We start from the raw sequence: 14,409 nt of genomic DNA on the forward strand, positions 1-14,409 counted from the left end.
CAAATCACACAGCACTGCCGGAAAGAAAGAGCTGTTGCAAAAGGGCTTGCAACACTGGCTCTCTCAAGATCTGGGAGCGTGGCTGTGTCACACAATGCTCCGAGGGTATGCAATTTCCAGAAATGTTGGGGGATAAAAATATTTCATAAAAAAAGTATTGTGTGGTGTAATAGTAAATAAGGCCAGTTGTAGGTGCATACATATAAATGTCTGGCTCTGTGCTGGTCCTTTCAACTCAGCTAGCATTAGTAGAATGACTACTTTCCAAAGGTTTCAGAGTAACAGCCGTGTTAGTCTGTATTCGCAAAAAGAAAAGGAGTACTTGTGGCACCTTAGAGACTAACCAATTTATTTGAGCATGAGCTTTCGTGAGCTACAGCTCACTTCATCGGATGCATACTGTGGAAACTGCATGCTCAAATAAATTGGTTAGTCTCTAAGGTGCCACAAGTACTCCTTTTCTTTTTACTTTCCAAAGGGAAAATGGGACACTGGGTGAGGCTAGCCCGAGCCCTCACCTTCCTCCCTCAACCCCAACCGCTGCGTGGAGCTAACCCGAGGCTCTCCCCCACGCAGGGCTGACCCCAGCCGCTCGCCTAAGACTCCCCACACCACCACCTGTGCAGGGCTGACCTGAGCCGCTTCCCCGCGGCTGCCCCACACAGCTGGCCAGAACCGCTTGCCTGAGCCCTGCCTAACCCACACGTGAACACTTCTTCCCCCCTGTGCAGGGCTGGTGTCACCACTCCCCCCTGCACGTTTCTCTGCACCCCACTTTTTTACAGAAGTGGGCATTTGTCCTGCTTGCTTTTGACCCCTTATGTGGGTTAAAACATCCCTCATTAGGCCTCTGAGCTCTGTGTGGCGGAGCAGTTTCACCAAGGAGGGGTTAAGGGTCAAGTCACTTATTCAACCCCTGGAGTCTGGGGGCTAGCAGGGTTTTCCAGGTAAAAATGCAGGAGCTTGGGGCTGGAACTAGTAACTAGGGTTAAACAGTGAGTTTGGCGTGAGAGCCTTGAAAGAAACAGCAAGACACCTACTTTTGGGCCTTGCAAGAGATTTCTTTGCTAAAGGGAGTTGCCTGTGTGCCATTTATTTTCACCCTTGTTTGAAGGAACTGGACATGTGTACTTGTAAATAAATTACACCAAGCAAATACCTGACTCCATGTCACCAATTTCTGCTCCAAGGGGAAACTGACTTGCTATGTCAGGAATTCAGCTACTCTTTGGCAAAGGGGGAAATAACCTGTAGTGTTTTATAATGAGTAAGGTAATAGCATATGTATAGTATATTGGAAATTGATCCCTTGAATAGGAAATTAAATTCTGTAATCTAGTAATTTGTTTTCGCTTTTGCATGTAGTTTTGCAAATTTTAGGGGTCTACATTAAGTTTGGATAGGTGAGTGGGGCAGGATTATATGGCAATGGAGAACTAGCTGAAACATTTGTTTCCTATGTTTTATGGGATGTTCCACATTTCTGCTAAATCACGCTGCCTGTTCTACTTCCCACCAAACTGAGCTATGTTCCACAGATGAGTGAGAGAAAAAAATCCCCCCCCCCAGCAGCCTAGGGAAAGGTCCACTGAGTTGGGAACCAGGAGTTCTGATCTCCCCTCTACTGACTACTGTTATATTTCTATGCACTTGTGATCTTTCATTATTGAGCAAAGGCTCCTGCCATAGAAAGGTTTCAGAGGAACAGCCGTGTTCGTCTGTATTCGCAAAAAGAAAAGGAGTACTTGTGGCACCTTAGAGACTAACCAATTTATTTGAGCATGAGCTTTCGTGAGCCACAGCTCACTTCATCAGATGTGTCTGATGAAGTGAGCTGTGGCTCACGAAAGCTCATGCTCAAATAAATTGGTTAGTCTCTAAGGTGCCACAAGTACTCCTTTTCTTTTTGCCATAGAAAGGACTCAGGTATCATTCCCCTGTTTTACAAATAAGTTAACTGAGAGGTTTCATACAGTCATTTCAGGATAGCTGGGAATGGAACCCAGGTCTCTCCTATTACTCTGGAGGGAATTCTGTGCCAAAAAATTAAGCACACATTTTAAAATTCTGCTGGGGGAGTGGGGCTTGATGGGGTGGGGGTCCAGGTGCAGCTCGTTGGGGGATCAGTGGGGTGGAGGTCTGGGGGGCTCAGAGGGTCCAGGTGTAGGGGGATAGGGCTTGTCAGGGGGAAGGTTCGATGGGCCTGCTTAATGGGGGCGCCCCAGCTGATGCTGAGGGGACGCCGCATGCTGGGCTTCCACTTCTCCCATCCCCTTTTCTTCTCCATTCCCCTCCCCTCACTCCCACATACACCCCTGCCCTATTCCACCACCCCCCACCTTCCCCACTGCCTCTTCCCCCCACCCCTTCACCACTCTCCCCTCCCTTACCCAGCCCCACTGCGGGCACTTCCTGATGTACAGAAAACAGGAAGACTCGCAGCACACAGAAGGGGAATACGACGGGCACTAGGACCCAGGAGACGATGTTCAGCTGCAGAGTCAGCGGAGCCCAGACGCAGCCTTCTTCAGCTGGGGAGCTCTGCGCTTGCAGAAATGTGGGGGGGGGGAATGATAGGTAACTCAGTGTGCCCCCCCATGCCTCGCCTCTGTTTGGAGGGGGACAATCCCCCCCCAAAACTGTGCCCATGGTTGATCGCCGCTTCCCTGCCGTTTTCTCCAGGGAAACACAGAAATTCTGCGGGGGGGGCGGCGTTTTCTGCAGGCACGCAGAATCCCCCCAGGAGTATCCGATGGCAAATATAACCTTATCTATTTTGTCACATAGCCTTTCAGTACAAAAAGTAAAATATATTATCCTTGATACGTTGTCTGTAACCACTAGACCATACATCACTGCCTTAACCCCCAGATCATAGCCTCTTCCAGAGCCAGGAACTGATCTGAAGATTCCTGATCTCAAGAATTCTTGTGATATTGAGCAAATAGTTGCGTAACCTAACAGCAAAGTATGCCAAGTTCCCCTTTAGTGACTGGTCCATATAGAGGACAACAGTTATACCCTTCATGCAAATGGTCATGGTTTCTGCTGGTAATCTGAAGATCCAGCATTCAAACCTTACTGATACCCCACATAAAGGTCTTTTTGGTTGCACATTTGGTTTTCCTGCTTTTTGTTTTTATAAACTCTCTTTCAAAACAATAAAAAAAAAAACAACTGGTTTATTTGAGTGAGAATATATCCTTAAAAAGAAGTTATATATTTTTTAAAAGTTATAATTTGTCAATTGTAGCAGGTACAACAAAATAAAGGTGGTCCACATTTTTATGTAATTTCTCACATGTTGATCACTTCTTTCACCTGTAGTAGGAAGAGAGTCTGAGACATAAGCCCTTGTATCAGAGGCCTGGTATGAGGCCCGAGCTAATGTAGTGGTCAAAGCTTTGCTGACATAAAGCAAAGTCAGGTTGTGAGCAAGAGGAAGGCCCTGCTCACAGAATCTGGCAAGAAGACGGCTGATATTGCAAAAACACACATTGCTAAGAGGTGGTAGGCACAGAGCATTCATGCAAACACATTCCAGAAGGGTGGTACCAGAACACCTCAATATCAACACGTTCCCTAAAGATAACAGGAACGTGCTGACCCATCCGAAAGATAAGGTCAGGATGACAGAATGACGGATAGAGATGTTTTGATTGAACCAACATGTACAAGGTAATGGGTGGTAACAACCTATGTCAGGGGGCAGCAATTGCCAGAGGGGCAACATGTAACTTGTTTGTATTGGGGTATAAAATGAAGTCTCAGAGAGAGTGTCTTTGGCTGGCCTAGGGGATAAGGGAAATTTCCGCCACTAACTGAGCTTGTCCATTGCCATGGGCATACGTGTTAGTGTACCTGTAACCACTGAGCCAGGGCATTAGGACCATGCTTCATTGACAATAAACCTGACCAAGTTCTTTTGCTGTGGTTATTGGGCAGTTTGATCAAGGAGCTGGGACAGCACACAGAAAAAACACATACAGATGCAGTAAAACATCTAACTACATCAACCACAAGCTTGTTTGAAGGTTGAGAGATTTGCATTTAACTGGTCATTTCCAGACTTCTTACATGTAAAACTTTTTTTTTTAAAAGGTGTAAAATTTCAGTAAAGAAAGTAACATTTAGGTGTTAGTAGGACTCCATTGAAACACACTTGCACCTCAACATTTTTAAGAGGGTTTTTTTGGTGGGGAAATTTCCTTCTTTTGTAGAACTCTGTCAGAATAAAATTAAATATTATTATATCCATTTTACACTGCATGAATGAGAATAATGTTCTGTCCTGGCAGTGTAGAAACCTTAAAATGGACTGCTACTTTAAGGCCTGTTTACTCTGCCAATGTGGTGTAAAGCAGCCTTAACATAAATGAAAATCAGTAAGATAAGCTATTACTAGCAGGACAGTGGGGTGGGAGGAGGTATTGTTTCATGATCTCTGTGTGTATATAATGTCTGCTGCAGTTTCCACGGTATGCATCCGATGAAGTGAGCTGTAGCTCACGAAAGCTCATGCTCAAATAAATTGGTTAGTCTCTAAGGTGCCACAAGTACTCCTTTTCTTTTTTAGTAAGAATCTATACATTCTGATAGCTCTCAAGAGGCCCACCAAAGTAGGGCTCCCCTACTAGAGACTTTGAGTCCATAAGAAGTTTTGGGGTAGGGATTGAAAAAAGATCCATGGCACTGGGATGGAGGATAATGGATGGTGTAGGGGAATGCAGTGGAAGTCTTTTATCCACAATGAAAACTTTAAGCATGTTAAATGTTTAAATGTGTAAAAGCTTTAAGGTGGTTAAGACTCCACCTTTCTTGTTTGCCTCAGTCTCCCTTCAACCCCCTCCATGTCTTTGAGCTCCTGCACACTCTTCACCCCCTCCCCCCTGTGTCCTGTAAAATGACATGTACAGTAACAAGCCAAACTGAAGAAGGATCCATTTCTTTCTGGGGAAGCTAGAGGATATTGACACATCAAATGTACAATGGTAAAACAGATTATACTTGAAGTGGCAGGTTGAAATCTGGGTTTGGGAGCTGACTCACAGAAAAGCCTTGGCTGATCTACAGAAAGAATTTCAGATGTTCTTGGCCTCCTACCGGGCAACAATCCTCACCCTTTTTCAACTGTGAGTCTCAACTGCACCAGGAGGGAAGCACATTCGCTCGTACGGATCATGCCATTTTTACAATGTATTTTTTTTTGCATCTTGTCAAGAGCACATCTTGCCAGTGTGTGTAACATTCAATAAAATTAATGCAGTTATTTACTTAGACATATAAAGTCTAAAGCAATGTGCTATTTCTTCTATTAGTAGCATACGCTATTTTCAAGAGTTTCCTCTGAATCTCTTGAATGGTGCTATATTGATCCTTATTTCCCCTTTTTCTCGGGAGGCCTCCTTCAGCTGTTATTAGGTGCCAATGCCATAATCGCCTGCTGCTCGTGAGGGGCAGCGCTGGTTCATCCAGAGATTTTGAGCTACCTAAACATCCGCCCGCTTCCCTCAGTGCAATGCCAAGGGCGGGCCCCACAGGCCAGTCAAGCCCCTGGCGAGGGCTGGGAAGCGGCCGCCAGGCTGTAGGGGTCCAGCCCCAGCTGCAAAGAGGGTTTTACCGCCAAGGTCAGGCGGAGGCCAGAGCGGTTTCGTGAGGCGGGCGGGCACCTTCACCCGAGCAGACAGCAGGGCCTAAGGCAGAGCAGCAGGGCGGGGACTCCCAGCAGGCCCCAGTTGGCGAAGCGCTCGTCGGCCTGGGACAAACCCCACAGCCGGCTGCCTCGGCACGGCAGGCTCGGAGCCACCTGTCCCGGGCGGGGGTGCGAGGCCAGGAGAGGCGCCTCCGCGGGGCTGCATCGCCAGGGGCCCATCATGCGCCCGGCCCGCCCTTTAAGTCCCTGGGATGGCGGGGGGGGGGCAGAGGTTTCTCTGCGGCTCAGCCACGCCCCCTTTCCCCTGCAGTGGGGGGTCAGGGTCTACCCCGCCTAGAGCCCCCCCCGGGGGGGGCGGGGCAGGGGTTGGAGGTGCCGCCACCCCCCTCCCTCCGGGCAGGCGGAGGTGTGAGCCCCCTCCCCCCCACAATGCAGTGCGCGGCGCGGCTGACATGGCGGCCGGGCCGGATTGAGCCGCTCGCGTCGGGGCCTCCAGCAGCCAGAGCCGGGCATGGGGGGGGCGCAGCCTCAGCGCCCCTAGGGCAGCAGCCAGGTACCGGGCTCGGGGCGTAGGGGAGGCTCCTGGGAGCCCCGAGGCCTTCAGAGGCGGCCGCTGCTCCCCTCCCTGCTTCTGGGCTCTCCCCTCTGCTGGGGGCGGCGGCTCCTGGGGACCCCCCCGCCCCCGGCCCTTCCCCGCCTCTTCCCGCGGGGGGGCTCCTGCTTACCTGGCACGTTCCCTTCGGCGCTCTGCTCCCGGTGCCCTCCTGTGGTGGGACTCGTCCCGCCCAGCCCTGCTGCTCCCGCTGGGGGGGCTCCGCAGTTTCTCTCCCTGCTTCTGGCCTCTCTCCACTTGTGGGGGGGGGAGGGTGTAAATCCCTATGGAGGGGGCAGGTGCAGGCACTGAATGCTCCCTGGGGGTGGGAGCCCGGGGCGGGCCTGCCGTGGAGGTCTTTGGGTGGGAGGCATGACAGCCAGGTACACAGCCTTAGCAGCGCTCTGCCTTTCCCCAGTCCCCTCGATCCAAGGGGGGCAATGGCTGGCGAGAGGAGAGCAGTAGCTGAGGAAGCTGAGGTGAAGCCACTTGCCCGAGTTGACACCGGAAGTCCATCTCAGATCTACAACGCAAAAAGATCTCCCAGCTCCTGATCCTTGGCTATAGCCACTGTGCTATACTTCATGTTTATTAATAGATTACTCTTTTGCAGATATGTTTTCATATCCTGTTCAAGTGATTGTTTTCCTCCTTACTTCACCTAAATGTATGTTTCAGAAGTAACAGAATTGTTCATGTTTCACATTGCCGAAGAAGAATCCCTCCCCCCTCCCATTGGCCATTCTTCCTTGGGTAGATCCTGACAGGTGAAAAGGGTGTGTGTTTCAGTCGTGTTTGCTTAGCATGACAGAATAGCCTTGTTAAGATGCAAGTTAATGTGTTTGAAGCTGTGTTAGCAGGCCATGTTGCAGTCTGGGTTCCCCCACTAGACTGTAACCCAGCCAGTGAATGCAACTTCAAACTTATTAGCCTGCATCTTAACGTGACTTTTTAGTTGTGTTAAACTAACTCAGTTGAAAAACACACGTTTGTCCATCAAGACAGGGCTTTCTTGATTTTTAATCTCCATGGTAATTCATTATTTTAATGTTACATATGGAAGATAAACTGTCAGGGGCGGGCTTTATATGGTTTGTAAACTGGCATAATTCTCTGCTTTTTTCTTAGCCAGTTGCATTGTTTTTAAATCAGTTTAGGATTTCCCCATGTATTCTTTACTATCCTAGGAATCTTAGTGACAGTTACTGCACTTTGGTGCTACTTGTAAGGTTTTAAGAATCATATTAGCTGTTTCTAAGTCATGTACTAAAGTTTTGGGGGTAATGGAGTGGAAGGGATCTTTCTTTCCTAGAGTATGTAGTCATCCATCCTACAAGACCCCAATATTCCTTGCATACTGTACACAGGGATCACTTTAGCTAATCTTTTCCTGCCCTTGTGTTGGCTTAAAATAGGTACAAATGCAGCTGAATGAATACATGCTTTTGCCATATGTAGAGGATTTGTCAATTGGCTGAAAATGTCAGGTTACTTTGAGCCTTCTTTTAAAGAGGTCTCAAAAGTAGCAGTAAACACTGAAGATAAGGCAAAACAGGCAGATGTAGACTTATTTTCTGAAATATTGAGTTAATCATTAGAGAGGGACTGTCATACTAGGTACAATATTAAATTATATTTAAACAGGGATTTAATAACCTTGCATGTGCTGTCTCACACTACTTTCTGCTGATTTGGGTTCCTGGACAATATGCATTAGATCCAGGATTCCTCCCTCCTGTTTGAATCTACTGAGAAGTCATAATGTTTCTGACTTTCAGTGAGACTTGTGCTCCTAACTCCTGTGGGTGCTTTTGATAATCAAGCCCTAAATGGTTATGACATTATTTCCATGATAAGGAACCACCCAATCACAGAAGTATGACTTAATTGCAGCATCTGGCAGAAGAAGCTACGTTTTGTTAAGGAAACCTATCAGGTGTAATTTGTAGCATTTGTGTGCGTGTCCTACCAGGTGTAATTTGTAGCATTTGTTTGCGTGTCCTACCAGGTGTAATTCGCAGCAGTTGTGTGCGTGTCCTATCAGGTATAATTCTTAACAGTTTGGAGGAAGAGATCTCTTATCCAAACATATCAGCAATTCTACCTCCTGCAAAGTAATTGCTTGTTGTATAATAGTTCTGCTAAACCTACCCCAGTATGAAAGTCCCCCCTATAAAGGTGATTTTTCGGGTGAAATTATGGCTGTCCAGTGCACATAGGAGGAGTGGAAACAGGGAGTCCCTTTCTCCACATGGTGTATCTCCAAGACCTCCATAGGAAGGAGCCATGATTTGGCTGTCTGCACTCTGTGAACAAACTCCTGGAAGGAAGGTGCCTGCAGTACAGAATTACTCACAAGGGGTATCTGGATAGTCGGGGACAAGGCCATGGTGGTCTTGTTCTACCTATGCAGAGAAAAATGCATGGAGATCTGTTTTGGGAAGAGTTTCAAAATGGGGGTGGGGCACAATTTGCCAATGAGCACATTTCCCTCCAACATCCCTGAAAGCAAAACACCTCCAGCCATCGCCTCTTGTGAGCTGGACTTCCTCTACTCTGTTGTGGCTCTGCCTGAAGAATAATAATTTTGCTTTTTGTAGTCACAGTGTTCTTTTTATAAGCCAGTGCAAAATCTTGCACAGCATTAGTAGATCCTAATGTTTTCTAGGTATTGGAGTATTGGTCTTTGATATTCTTTTCTAAATTTCAAAGTTTCTTTATATTATCATTGTCCCTGTCCCACTGAATGAACTATAGAAGAGTTTAGCGTAAATTACTCACTACACACAAATTAAAGTCCTGATCATGCCACTGACTCATATGGACCCAGTTGAAGGATCAAAGTCTAATGTATTACTCAATATTTATACTGTTTTTTACACATTACCAGTCAATGTACTGATATAACCTAAACTATGAGTTGGTGATAGTCACAAATTCTGTTTAATGTTCTTGTGGATAATTCAATAATTATCTCTTGAATTTTGCAGTATTATAATTTATGAAGTTATTATACACTGTCCTTTGACCTCAATGATTTTGCGAGTAAACCCAGTTTTTTATTCAGAATCACACATGTACAATTGTATACACAGTACATGGTTTCTAATTAGCCCCCTTTGGCTATGATGTTACAACAAACCTATACTTGAACTAATTTTGTCTGCAAATGAAATTAAATCAATTTTCATTATGAAATCAGCTATCTTTTTCTGTTACAGTGAGGCTGACAATAATAGCTGATATTTCTAAATGCGGCCATTGTGAAGCAAGGCTGAGGTAAAAGCCTTTTATAAAAACTATTTTTTAAATATAAAATTGGCAGTGATAAGTAGCTTCAAAATTTCTTTCTTGACTGAAATAAGTGTTGGTTTGTGAGACTACTATCGGTAGTTTGTTTGCAGACTGCCAAGACTTGGTCTGTATACTGAAGTGTTTTAACATATTCTCGCCACAGCTTTTCTACCATACAAATTCCTATGTCAAAAACATCTCAACTGCTTACAGTTAATTCTAAAGTAATCCATAGTTTGTGGAGTGCTTTGAAGATAAAATGCTGTCCTGTTTAAGTGGTGTGGTAGAATGCATTCCTGTAACTTATAAAATACATACATATTTTACTGGAATTATTACAATAATACTTAGCACTTACGGGGCCTGATCCAAAAGTCAGTGGGTCCGACCAAAGTCAGTGGGTCCACTGATTTTAGTGGGTTCTGGATCAGGTTCATAGTGTTTTTCCATCTGCACAGTACCGTAGCAAGATGAACTGTAACTAACATTCACAACACCCCTGTATGATAGGGGAGTATTTTTAGCTTCATTTTACAGGTGGTGAAACTGAGACTGTGACTTGCCCAGCTGCAGGGAGAATTGTTATCAATGCAGGAATTAGAATTTAGGAGTCCCTGGCTCTTGGTCCTGTGCTGAGACCACCCCCGTCCCCTCCTCTCTGACTTGTTCGTCTTTACCCAGTATGAAGAATGACAGCTCAGAAAAAGTATGTCTTTGCAAATAGAAATAGCTTGTAGTAAGCATATCTTGTAAATGATGACTGTCCTGTATGTTTTAGAGATTTAAGGAAATAATCTTAATGCTTGTACCATATCTAACTGCTAAATTCACGTCAAGCAAATGCCAATAGGCAGCTGTATAATGCAGATATAAAGCATTTGACCCATGCTGAAACTTTGCATGGAATATTTTCTATCAAAGTCTGAACTTGGAACAACACTGCCAAAACTATTTGTCCATAGAGTTAGGGTTGTAACCCTATTAAAATCATAACTTCTTACTGGATTTGTTGTAATGACAATCTTACACATAACACACTGTGCACATTGCATTCTCTTCTGCTCTTCCTGTTTGATTGGAGTAAGGTTCTTGTCAGTTTTTCAGTATTGGTCTTTCTCATAGAAACAGCACTGTAATGTGTTGTCCTTCAGCATTTACATTCATTAACTAAAAAGTACCTATGTCCTGGGTTTATTGGTGGTGGGTCCTTAAATCTAAAGAGCTGCAGTCTCCAGTAGCCACTGACAATGCCTCTTTGAATTTTAAATCTCCTTAATTTTGGTTTCATAACATAATCCAGATCTAATTATATGAATGGAGATTTAACTGCTCTCAACTATAGGATAAGAAATGCTTTCTTGTCATAAAGTATGATAGAAGCGTGAATGGTTTGTATATGCACCCAGGCACAAGTGTAGACCAAGGCTATATACAGTCTGGGCACAAAGTCCCTCTCTCCCCCACCCCCAAAATATGTTGGTACAAAAAAAATCAGATACAAAATGAAAGTTTTAAAAGGATAGTTAAAGGTAGTTTAAGTGCAAAATTTAACTTTTTATTTGGGTGGGGTGAAAGATTTTACAAAATGATAGAAATGTCTCCATGAAATGTAATAAATCAATAAAAAGAGCTTTTCATACTGTTTGGATTAAACATTTCCCTGCAGTTTTAAACACTATATTTGCTAATACAGGCGAGTCTCATCTTACGCTGGGGTTATGTTCCACAGTCAGCGTGTAAAGCGAAAATCACGTCTAGTCAAAATTACATTGAGTGTAATGGCGGGTGTAATCGCCAGCACTACATGTACAGTATTTAAATTGTTATTTTTCTCCCCCCCACCCCCCAACCGTGCAAAGCTGAATTTGCGCACGTTAAATACGCGTAAGATGAGACTCACCTGTACTGATGTCTGAGAGCCAGGAAGTGAAACTTACAAACTGTCAAGAAACAAAAGTGAAAATGTCTAGTTCTTTCATTGTGCAAGCCAAATGAATTGTAAAAATGGAGAAGAGTAAATTAGATTTTATATATTCTGTCAATTATAGTAATGCAAGGAAGTATCTTAAAAAAAATGTAAAACAAATTCTTTAAAAGTTGTATTATTCAGTTTACCCTGTAGTTAGAAAATCTAAGTACTCTTGAGTACGTGTTGCAGCAGTATAGCAAATTAAATTCCTGTAATTATTTGTGCAAGAAGGACCAAATTCAGGCCTGGCACCATTAAATGGAACTCTGACAACAATGGAGTTTCACTTGCTTAGGCCAGGGCTAAAATTGGCCTCTGAAATATTCACCTTTTTGGATCCTAGAAAATACCCAAGTATTAAGAACTGCCCACTTGTTTTCTCTTATAATTGTCTCAGAGATAAAGCACTGCTGTACTTTGGCCATAACTAACTTAATATTGATTATATTCTCTCTGTCAATATGTAACATTATTATAGCATTCAAGTTCTTGTGCTGTGAGGGTCGAGGTATTTTAAATGTGACAGAAGAAAATCCAGCTGAAGGAAATCTAAGGAAATGTATGGCTATCTTGATTAAATATAATTTAATATTCAATATATTTCCTTGTCCTCTTTCCTAACTACTGCAAGGAAATCTGTTTGAGTGGCAACTTAGCTGTGGACTCATGTTTTCGAGGAACTCGACCTAGATCACCAAACTGGCTCATGTTAGTCACAGAATAGCCTTTAGATAATGTAAAATAATGACTTTTGATCACTATCTCTGTTGGATTTGAGGCAGTGACCTAATGGTGAAATTACTGCATTATTAGTCCCTTGAGCCATCCAGTCCCCACAACTACCAATAATGATTTAAATTAATTAAAAAAATAAAACCTGGTAAATAGTGGCCTGCTAGGATATGATCAGACTTACTACCGATGTCTCTAGTGCTAGCAGCTATCTTGTTTTCAACTTTTTCTGCTATTTTCCTTTAATTTAGCAGCAGTTTTATGAACAAAGGAGAGGCAAACTCATGTTTTCATATGAGTGTTTCACATGATGATGGTGGACTTGTTATTCCACTCTAAAGATAAATATATAGCCCAAATTGCAATATCTGTCGAGCAAAGTTAGATAAGCCCACATCACTATTTTGGAAAAACACTTTTTATTATTTATGTAGAAGCAAGGCAATTGATAGAAATGTGTCTTGATTTTTAGTAAAAGCACAGAGCTGTTGCCATCCTGCTGTTGCAGTATTGATAAGCACTCTTCAATTATGTTGTTTAGAATACAAATTAAACTTCACATCTCTGATTTTTGGTATTGGAGTTGCTAATAGTAACCAATATTAATAGCTGTTAACTGTCCATGTGTTTTCAGGTTGTACTATAATTTACAGGTTCTAATTCCAGTTGGCCTAGGCAAGCTTTACTTCAGTGGCTTTTATCACTAGTAGAAGGTCTATAAATTCAAGTATTTTTCAGGTGCATGAAAGTCAGAAACTAACTAGAAATAAGAATGAAACTAAGTAGTCTATTTTAATGGTCCAGGATGAGAAAAATGCAAAATAAACAAACAGTAATAGTTTAGATTTTAAAAATTATTTGAGTTTTAATCTAAAGTCTTGTTTGTAACATAGGAAATTTTTAAAAATAGAACTTTCTTTAACCTGACATTGTCCATTTATCAGATATAACATTTTCACTAGTCGTTATAGCAGTGACTTGTGCCTGCCAGCTGGTGGTCAAACATTAAAACAATTTAAAGCAGAGTTCCCAGTCCCAGTTTGGATTTGCTGCTTGCATATTGTCTCAGCCAAGACTCAAAATGGGACTCTGGTGCTTCACAGGCAGCCATTCTATTAGGTGAGCCAAAAGGGGGAGAGCCAATAGGAATTGCATTAAACTCACTGTGGCTGGAAGTTTTGGTGTGTATATACTATGAAAAGGAGCTGAAGTCAGCTCTACATAGATTGATTTGGTCAACTCTAATATTCTAATTCCACAACACACCGTAGCAACACAGAGCTGACCGTCAGATGTCTTGAAGGATTTTTTCCAGTAGTATTAAATCTCAAAGAAAATCCTACGGAGTTCAAAATTACAACAGCTAAACCCCAAAGGACAGCAGAAAGGGTGTGTAATATATGTTATATATGATTGAGACATGTCTGTGAAACGGATGAAACATTGGAAAATTGTGACTGGGTTCTGGTGATACCCAAACATCTTGAGATTCATTGTAGAGCCTCAAAATACTGTGTGGTAGTGTTATACCAATAAAATAAAAACCATCAGGATCTTATTAAACGGGAAAAGGCAAAATGCCACATTTATTGTGAATACAGAAAGCATCATAGTAAGCAGTTAGTTATAGCGATAACATTCCATTCAATTTCATATTCGCACGCACACACATTCTGCAAGGTTGTCATCATAGTTACCAGCCTTAGAGTTGCTCATACCAAGCCACTGGCCAGGTGGCCTGGACATGAGGAGGGAGCAGGGCCTCGTCAGATGCTCATCTGATACCCCTGGAAGTTGGTTTGCAGAATCAGACCCCAAAGTTCTCACTTTCTAGAGTCCATTTTTATAGGAATTTCTTCCTATGCCACTCTATGGGAATTGATTCATCATGCTGTTCATAGAATCATAGAATATCAGGGTTGGAAGGGACCCCTGAAGGTCATCTAGTCCAACCCCCTGCTCGAAGCAGGACCAATTCCCAGTTAAATCATCCCAGCCAGGGCTTTGTCAAGCCTGACCTTAAAAACCTCTAAGGAAGGAGATTCTACCACCTCCCTAGGTAACGCATTCCAGTGTTTCACCACCCTCTTAGTGAAAAAGTTTTTCCTAATATCCAATCTAAACCTCCCCCACTGCAACTTGAGACCATTACTCCTCGTTCTGTCATCT

The 14,409-nt window shown here is 43.4% G+C and overlaps 1 protein-coding gene across 6 annotated transcripts in view; it reads left to right on the forward strand.

Moving 5' to 3' along the window:
• The first annotated feature begins 6,065 nt into the window (after nt 1-6,065).
• TUT4 (terminal uridylyl transferase 4) overlaps nt 6,066-14,409 on the forward strand; it is a 79,862-nt gene continuing 71,518 nt past the window's right edge. For 2 of the 6 annotated variants that reach the window (XM_048860248.2, XM_048860252.2), the window contains exon 1: nt 6,066-6,206. The gene's annotated coding sequence lies outside the window, so the exon portion shown is untranslated. Of the gene's footprint in view, nt 6,207-7,203; nt 9,525-10,049; nt 10,246-14,409 lie in introns of those variants that run through there. The other 4 variants (XM_075131843.1, XM_048860249.2, XM_075131844.1 and 1 more) reach the window with 3 other exon arrangements.

Source organism: Caretta caretta, chromosome 8 (genome assembly GCF_965140235.1).
Source record: "Caretta caretta isolate rCarCar2 chromosome 8, rCarCar1.hap1, whole genome shotgun sequence".
Classification (NCBI taxonomy): Eukaryota; Metazoa; Chordata; order Testudines; family Cheloniidae; genus Caretta; species Caretta caretta.